Here is a 10,214-nt window from a genome sequence, read left to right as displayed (position 1 = left end):
CCCACATGCCACGGAGCAACTAAGCCTGTGTGCCACAACTACTGAGCGTGCGCTCTAGAGCCCACAAGCCACAACTACTGAACCCACGTGCCACAGCTACTGAAGTCTGTGCGCCTAGAGCCTGTGCTCCGCAACCAGAGAAGCCACTGCAATGAGAAGCCTGTGCACCTGAACAAAGAGTAGCCCCCGCTCGCCGCAACTAGAGAAAGCCCGCTCACAGCAGCGAAGACCCAACGCAGCCAAAAGTAAATTAATTAAATTAAAAAAAAAATTGTCATCAGGGCTGGCAACTTGTGTACACAGCAGGTGGTTGCTAATAAACTTCAGTTTGGGGGCAATTACAGCTACCTGTCTGCCGACCGCAGTCCACTTCCATGCCAACTGCACCACACTGATTCTTAGCTTTCTCCAGTGTCGGGAACTCTGCCCTGAGAGAGGCCCTCTTTGAGCCTGACCCGCAGGCTTCAAGGCATTTCCCAGGATCAGGCTTAATTAGCTATTAATATCCCTAATGCAGCAGTTCTGCCTTTGGCTACTCATTAGAATCACCTGGAGAATTTTTTTTTTTTTTTTCTGGCGGTACGCGGGCCTCTCACTGTTGTGGCCTCTCCCGTTGCGGAGCACAGGCTCCGGACGCGCAGGCTCAGCGGCCATGGCTCACGGGCCCAGCTGCTCCGCGGCATGTGGGATCTTCCTGGACCGGGGCACGAACCCACGTCCCCTGCATCAGCAGGCGGACTCTCAACCACTGCGCCACCAGGGAAGCCCCACCTGGAGAATTTAAACGAATACTGAGGCCCAGGCCACACCTCAGAATGAAGGAGAATTTAAACGAATACTGAGGCCCAGGCCACACCTCAGAATGAATAAAGCAGTATTTCTGGAAGTGTTTTCTAAAAGTCCCCCTCGGGTGACAATAATATACAGTGAGATTGAAAGCCATTGGTCAGATGGTAACTACTGGTTTTACCTGCCCACATCTGTCCCCCTTCTAGTAACAGCACCTGATGTTCCGGGGAAAATCCCACTCTCTCTTAATCCAAGTTACTGAGTGGTGCTCGCCCCACCCTCATCTCACACTCTACCCTTCTCTGGGAGGCTAGAAGGTTACCAGTTTGGCTAATTAGCATTTGCCATTCCCCTGGAGAAAGCAATCTGTTCAGGCACACTATGTGACCCAAGGAGTCCAGTGAGAATCAGCCAGAAGACTTGTGCTGAAACTAGTGGGGAGGGAGACTTCTCTTTGTGCTGCAGTTATTCAGCAGAAAACATGGGAGTCCCAGGCACCCAGCAGCCATTTTTGTCACCATGTGGAGAAAGCCTGCCTGTAAATTAAGGCAACACAGAGGAAAAGAGAGATTACTGATGGAGTGAAAAAGATGGAAACCTAATTAAAACCATGCCTGAAGCCAGATACCCTTCAGTAACAAAAACAAATAAATTCCCCTTCTTCACTCAAGCCAATTTGAGCTGAAATTTCTGTGATGGGCCAGCATCAGAATTAATCTGTTACATAACTAGGTGTTACCTTGAAATGCAATGAACAGAGTCCTCATCTAAAGGGTCACCGCACAAGTGAGCTTAGATGTTCATGGGGAATAGTCCCAGGTATCTAAAGACAGCAAGGGCATGATGCCCACCTTCAAGGATGGTGGCTGTCAGAGGAGAGGGGTGCAGAAACTAAAGACAGACATGTCCTACTGCATTGTTTTCTTCAGTGAACATCAAGAGCCATGAGTAGCTAGGCCTTAGCTAAATGAGAAAAAGCTTGAAGCAGAAATAAGTAGGTCCCAGGGATAATGTGTAGACTAATTTTAACCATGTCTGTTAGAGCTCTTTAAATAGCCAATAGAACAATGATACAGGAAGTTATACAGCCAAACAAAAGCAGACAACAGACCATCAAGACAATGCATTGGATGCTTTCTTGGTCAGGGGAAGTTTCCTGGAAAATGTACCCTCTGTCTGAAGGTACAAGGGAGGGAAGGGTAATTGACTCACTGAATGTTCAATTTGAAAATTATATCAGTTAGCTATTGCTGCATAACAAACACCCCTAAACTTGGTGGCTTAAAAAAAAATGATTTATTTGGCCCAGCAATCTGAGTTAGGGTCAGCTGAATCCTTCTTCTGGTCTCAGTTGGGCTCACTTATGTATCTGCAGTAAGATTCTGATCAGTTTCTGGAGTTGGCTGGCTGTTGGCTGGCATGATGGGAGTGACTGGACCATGTGTCTCTCACCCTTTAGCAGCCTAGCCTGGGCTTATGTACATGGTGGAGGCAGGCTTCCAAGAGTGAGAAGAAAATCACACAAGGAATCTTGGGATGGAGAATTAAAACTTGCACATTTTCATTCCACCCCACTATTGGTCAAAGCAAGCCACAGCTCCACTTTTTAAGGGGAGGAGTTGCAAAGTCACAATACAGCGAGCCAATAAGAACTGAACTCAGAGGTGATTTGACCCAACCCTTCCTATCTGACAGGTGAGAAACTACAACGAGTGAGCTTACCCAGGTCCCCCTCTGATTATGGAGGAGTATTCTGGCCTCCACACTTGATGATTTGTCTACTACACTTCCCTTTTCTTAGTTATTTCTCTTACAATGTAGATCACTTGGCATCTAGTAAATTTTCCATAAAGTGACTAAGGATGACATTGTTTAATTTGCTACTTTATAATTAAAGAAACTGACACTCTTCTTCTCAAGGTCACCCACCAAATATATTGGGGTTCTTTCTCTGGACTGGGCACTCAGACACAACAGAAAACAGTGCAGACATGGATTCTATCTGCACAAAACACAGAGTTTACCATCTAAATGGGGTATCTGGACCTGAACCAAGACCATCCAATTCTTCCTCCGGACATATTTTTCATCCCCAGTTGCTGTTATGATTCTGATCTGTATGCTGATCTGTATTTCAAAGCCAGCTGTTTGCATTTGTGATGGGAATGATCTATATTAATTTACGGAGTTCTCAGCCTACGATTATTCCCTTTTCTACCCCTGCTAAGGAGAATTTTCTCCTTGACTACTCAGCTTTGTCTCTTCTCCCCTGGAGAGTTCTGTCTTTGTTGGGTAAGGTCCCAGGCTTTTATGACAGCTGAATATGGAAAATGGATAGAGACAGTTTGGAAGGAGCAGGAGGAAAGAATTGAGAAAATGATGAGACAGAAGAGCCATGTGTAGTGGGGCTTCAGATAGAACAGAAGTGGAAATAGAAAGGAAGGAATTTGGAAAATGTGAAGGTCCAGAAAACTATAGGTTATATGAAAACCAGAGAAAAAAGAATTTTAAAAACTGCTGTGCTGAATTATGAATTGGATCTCTTTTTTCTTCCAGATACGTAAAAAAGGGGGGCAGTTTAATACTGCCCCCAAAGTTATGTGTCAATTTTATTATTTCAAGACATTTAGCGTTTGCCTGATTTTTTTCCATAATAAACCACACTCTAATATTTGCCTGCAGGTTCCAAAGCACTATAGATTTCTTTTTTTTTCTTCTTTTGCTTCTTTATCTATTAGATATGATAGTAAAATTGAATTTTGGCACTCAAAGAGGACTTGGAGAAAACAGCCCTCACTCTGTTTTCAGGAACTGTACTTTGAGATATTTTCTAAAAGTACAGAAAATTGGACGGAATGATGAAACAAACATTACTTAATTACTGTTAACCCTTATATGACAGGAGTGAAGGACACGGACCCCAATGTGGTAGAAAATCCAATTATAATTTTACAGTTGGCCCTCCATGTCCTTGGTTCTGCATCTGTAGATTCAGCCAGTGGCAGACCTTGTAGTATTGTGGCATTTACTGAAAAAAAAAAAAAAAATCTGTGTATAAGTAGACCACTGCAGTTCAAATCCGTGTTGTTCAAGGGTCAACTGTATATCTCCTTCAGAATGTTTAATTAAAATAGCTAGATTATTATACATGAGCTAAAGTCTTATTTATTCTATTTCTTTAGCCCATCTTTTCCCCCCTCAAACTGACTGACATAAATTTAGTGTGTTATCACCCAGTCCAGATTTTTCTATTTTGCCACATACATGTGGGAGATATATAGAGTTGTGTTTTTATATGGATAAACGTTATCAGGCTGAATGTAATGTTTTTCCATTTCTTTTTCCATTCAACATTTTTTGAAATCTGTGTTGATTTATATGGCTCTAGTTCATTCATTGTAACTGTTATATAGCATTCCATCACGTGAATATATAACCTTCCATTTTTATAGCTCTTTATGTTGTTTCCAAATTTTCTCTAGTACAAACAGTACTGCAGTCTACACAGGACTTTGATGTGTCTTCTGTGGCCGTGTGGGACACCAGCCTTCTTTTAGTACTTTCCTGACATATCAAATGCCTTTTCCATCTCTTATTTCCAACCTTCTGAGTTGTGTTACTTAAGTGCATCTCTGGAAAGTGACAAATAGATGGATATTTTAAAACAATTTGATTGTCTCTAGTTTTTATATAATCTATTCCCATCATTATAATTACTGACATATTTGGACTTATCTCTGCCGTCTTATTTTGTGCATTCCATTTGGGAGATTTTTCTTGACTTCTTTTTCTTCCTCTCCATGAATTTTGTTGGATCCATTTCCTTCTGGCTTCCTTTATTGGTCCCATTTTATTTCTACTATTTTAGTGGTTACCCTTAAATGTTTAACATGTATACTTAAGAAATCACAAGTTAATCTTCATCCTTCTCCTTCTTCCAAACAGTACAAGAGTTTAGAATGCACTAACTCTGACCTTTGCTCCCTCATGTTATTATTTTCTAGTATGTTTGTTCTGGCATGTCTATGTATAATATTTGAGATAGAAGGAGAGCTCTCCTGGGTCAGGTCAACCTGCCATTGAAAGTCCCATAATAGAATTTTTAAAGATTGAATATTTGAAAAGTCTGGCTGTGCACAAAAATGTTGATAGTAATTACTGTAGAATGATGTGATGAAAAGTGATTTTTTATTCTTTTCTATATTTTTGTTTTTCTACAGTTTCTCCTTTTTTTCCATAATGAAAAACTGCAAAGAAAGAAAGATAGAAAGAAAGAAAGAGAAAAGGAACTTTTTTTTTACTACTTTATTTTCATTTTGCACTGTAGTTTTCATTTTAACTAATGGTGGGATATAATTTCAAACTTGCCAATTAAGAGTAGTTTGATCTCTATCGTGTCAGTTATAAATTGGCACAACAATGCCACATAACAAACGATTTCAAGACCTCAGTGGCACGCAACATTGAGCATTTATTTCTCACACATCTGTATCTGCTGATCTTGGTCTGGGCTTGCTCATATATCTGTTATGGTAGACAGAATAATGGTACGCAAATATGTCCATGTCCTAATCCCCAGAATCTGTGAATATATTACCTGCCATGTAAAAGGAACTTTGCAGCTGTGATTAAGGATCTTGAGATGGAGAGATTAATTTTGATTATCTGGGTGGGCTTGATATAATCACAAGGGTTTATAAAAGAGATTGGCAGGAGTTCACACAGGAAAGATGCTATGCTGCTGGCTTTGAAGATGGTAGAAGGGTCCATGAGTCAAAGAATATAGGCAGCTTCTAAAAGCTAGAAAAGACAAGGAATCAGATTTTCCCCTATAGCTTCCAGAAGGAATGCAGCTCTGTGGACTCATTTGAGACTTCTGACCTCCAGATCTGTAACAATAAATTTGTGTTCTTTTAAGTCACTAAAACTGTGCTTATTTGTTACGGTGTCAAGAGAAACCTTATACATCTGGGGATATCTGGAAGTTAGCTGATCTAAAATGACTTCAGCTGGGATAACGAGGATGACTCAGCCCATCTCCACATAACCCTTAATCCTGGGCATGTTTTCATGATGATGGCAGACACAAAAGTGCAAGAAAATGGAAACACACGGGCCTTCTGAGACATAGGCATTGAACTGGAACAAATCCCTTTAGCTTCATTCTATTCACTAAAGCAAGTGACATAGCCAACTCCAGATCCAAGAGTGTGGAAATAGACTCCCCCCTAGACTCTACCTCATTAGAAAGAGGAGTTATGAGGTCCCATGATAAAGGACATGGATACAGGATGGGCAAAGAATTAGGGCAAATGATGCAATCTACCAGAAGAAGGTTAACACAGTCTCTTTCAGATTAACCTAGTCTCATTTAGTAGGTACACGATTAAACACTTTTAATTCCAGACGCTCTATCAAGATAATACCTCTTCTTTCTCAGTTGGTTTCACAATCTGATCATCCCTTCTAATCTGGTGTTTGGATATAGGTAGAAGCTTACATTCTTACCTACATGTGGTTCTCTGTTGATTCCCAATGACCTCACGTTCAGATATACCTCACTTACCTGGTAAAACTCTAATCTTGCTGCATTCAGTGCTGATGGGTCTTGTGTAATTCATGGTCTGCCCTTGCTAAATTGTCCTTCTCTTTGGGTCTTGGTGGTGATACTCCTCCTCTGAGGAAATTGTAATGATCCCCATTCAACCTTTAGCCTGAGTGACCTACCTTGCTGTCCTCTACTATAAAATCATCACACCCTTTACTGGGAAGAGTCCCCTGATGGAGTCATAAGGCAGCTCCCTCAACTGTCTTACATGTGCCTCCGTCCCCTATCCCCTGGAGCATGCAGGAAATTCTGAATTTTTTATAAAGCATTCTCAGACTGAAGCAGGTGTCATAAGCTTTTTGCTGATTAACCTCATCATGCCATGTGTGCATTTCCATTTTGCCTTCACCTCCTTCTGTTGGCATAGGACTTTTCTAATCATCTTTAAAATTTCCTAGGGTCTACTCATAAGAGTGAGAAATTATTCTTCATACTCTGGCACTTCTCCAGAACAGTCTGGCTATTTCTCCCATTGTATTTATCTTGCATGATTTTGGCTCTAAATAACAGAAAGCCTGAGTCAAACTGATTAAACAGGATATAAAATTATTATATTACAAAATGGGAAGTCTAGTATTAGAATTGCTTGGTTCAAGACCTCAGCAGTGTCAACTGGAATGTGGGTTCTTTCGGCTTTTTCCCTCTAAGAGCCACACTGTTGGCCACATTCCAAAGCTGGCTTCCCACTTGGTCACAAGTTGGCTGTAAATAGTACTGGCATCCTGCTTCCTCCATCACCAATGGGAGAGGGAAGGAGAATAACTTCTCTGTAACCTTGTAGCAAAAGGTTTTTCCTTCAGCCTGATTGGACCAACTCAAAACAAATAAGAAGGGACAAAAGAACGCCATGTGCTGATTGGCTAAAACCTGGGTTTCGGAAACAGTTGCTGTCAAGGGGATTACCATCATTTGCTTCAATTAAGCCCCACCCCTGTAACTGGAGGTGAGTTCAGTTTCTTAGTAACAAGGACTGTGTGAGATAAAGATGGACACAACAAAATCTGCCTTCTCCATGAAGATATGAATGCCAGTGATCCAGTGAGTAGAGAGTAGCAAGGCAGCAAGACAAACAGATCTACAGGAAATTCAGGATGTATCATAGAAAAAGAGCAAAATGAAAATGCAACCTACTAAATGGGATAATATATTTGCAAAAAATATACCCGATAAGGGATTAATACCCAAAATATATAAAGAATTCATACAACTCAAAAAAAAAAAACCTGATGAAAAATGGGCAAAGGGCCTAAATAAACATATTTCCAAAGAAGATATACAGATTACCAACAGACACATGAAAAGGTGTTCTACATCACTAATCATCAAGGAAATATAAATGAAAACCACAGTGAGATATCACTTCACACTTGTCAGAATGGCTATTATCAAAAAGACAAGAAATAGCAAGTATTGGCAAGGATGTGGAGAAAAGGAAACCCTCGTGAACTGTTGGTAGGAATGTAAATTGGTGCAACCACCATGGAAAACAGTATCGAGCTTCCTCAAACAATTAAAAATAGAACTACCATACAATCCATCAATTCCACTTCTATCTATTTTTCCAAATAAAATAAAAATATTAATTTGAAAATATATGTGTACTCATGTTCACTGCAGCATTATTTACCATAGCCAAGAAATGGAAACAACCTAAATGTCCATCAATTAATGAGTGGTTAAAGAAATTGTGGTGTGTAGGTATATACATAAAATGGAATTCTACTCAGCCATAAAAAAGAATGAAATCTCGCCACTTGCAACAACATGGATGGACCTAGAGGATATTATGCTAAGTAAAATAAGTAAGACAGAAAAAGACAAGTACTGTATCATTTCACTTATAAGTAGAATCTAAAAAACAAATAAACAAAACAGAAACAGACTCATAGACACAGAGAACAAACTGGTGGTTGCCAGAGAAGAGGGGAGTGAGGGTTGGGCAAAATAGGTGAAGGAGATTAAGAGGTACAAACTTTAGTTATAAAATAAATTTCATGGGGATATAATGTACAGCATAGGAAATATAGTCAAAAATATTGTAATAATTTTGTATGGTGATAGATGGTAACCAGACTTATCATTGCAATCATTTTGTAACATATAAAATTATCAAATCATTATGCAATACATCTGAAACTAATATAATATTATAAGTCAATTATAATTCAATAAAAAGACAATATAATGCAAAATGTGGGGGAAAAAAAACTTAGCTGTAGTAAAGTTGTAAAAACATAAAGTTCTCAGTGTTCGAGAACCACTTCAACAAGTAGAGGTGGTAGAAAGCCCTGTCTAGTCAAAGAGAACAGAATGAGCAATGTTAGGGGGTGGGAGACAGCATGAAGCATTCTGGGAGAAATCCAGTGGTGCATTCTGGGAGCACTTTCGCTTGCCTAGCCTGTTAAAATGTCTAAGGAGATGTGAGACATTCCACAGGAGAAAGGCGCCTTTCCTGCCTGTTTGGCTACAAAAACAACCACTACTGCTTCTAGAGTGCCCAGAACCAAGTTCCCTGCATAATAAAAGAGTCTGGATGGAGGACACAGTATAGAAATCTCAAGGTTAAGGGAGATTAAATTTAGCCTCTGTCTTCCTGGAACGTTCCTGGAGCTAGAGTTACATAGGAGGAAGGCCAGCAGTCAGACCTCAGGGTTTCTTCTTCAGCAAAGGGAAACGTCCCCAGCCCTGCAGGCATGCCTCTCAAGGACTGGTGGGGGCAGGTGTTGGGGAGCTGACGGCAAACCAAGAGAGAGGCTGACAGGAAGACAAGCGAAGCTGACCTTTTCCTCCCTTGGAAACATCAAGGATTCTAAAACCAGAGATCTGCGGTAGCTCTGATGCTGCAGCAGCTGTGCAACCTCATCCCTACTTGAAGAGTTTCTTCCCAATATGAAATAGGATTGGCATTATCTCAGAATAACTATTTGTAGGGCCAGAGTCCATCCATCAGCAGTCACTAGTCTCACTGATACTTAGATAAAAGCTCTGCCAGAGGAGTAAGGCTCTCTATTATTTTCCTAGGGCTGCCATAACAAAGTACTGCAAACTGAGTGGCTTAAAACAACTAAAATGTATTATCTCACTGTTCTAGAAGCCAGAAGTCCAAGATCAAGGGGTTGGCAGGACCATGTTTCTTCTGAGGTTACGGGTAAATCTCTTCCTTACCCCTTCCTAGCTCTGAGTGGTGGCTGTCAATCCCTGTAATTTATGGGCTTGCTGCTCTATTATGCTAATATCTGCCTATGCCTGTGTTTCTCTGCCTTCATATGGTGTTTTCCTCTTCTTATAAAGACACCAGTCATATAGGATTAGAGCCCACCCTAATGACCTCATCTTAACTTGATTATATCTGCAAAGATTCTATTTCCAAGTAAGGTCCATTCACAGGAACTGGGGGTTAGGACTTCTACATATCTACATACAATTCAACTACAACAGCTTAGTATTACTATATCCATTTTTTGAAGGAGGAAACTGAGGTTCAGAGAAACCAACGGATTTGTGTGATGACACTACAGTGGATCAATTTCACTAGTGGCCCCAATTTTTTCATGCCACTCTACAACTTCTTTCCACACTCATTCTAGGCTTGACCATGTGTCTTGCCTCAGCCAATGAAGGAGAGCAAACATGATGTAAGCAGAGGTTTGAAAAGTGCTTTCACATTAGGATTCATCACTCTTGTGTACTCCTGGAGCTCTGTGACCATTATGTGAATAAACTCAGGACAGTCTGCTGAATGATGAGTGACCATGTGGAGAGAGATCTCAGTCATCTCAGTGTTGCCATAATAAACCAGCCTAATCTCTAGCTGAGC

Source organism: Phocoena phocoena, chromosome 15 (genome assembly GCF_963924675.1).
Source record: "Phocoena phocoena chromosome 15, mPhoPho1.1, whole genome shotgun sequence".
NCBI lineage: Eukaryota > Metazoa > Chordata > Mammalia > Artiodactyla > Phocoenidae > Phocoena > Phocoena phocoena.
Note: the sequence above shows the minus strand (reverse complement) of the source record.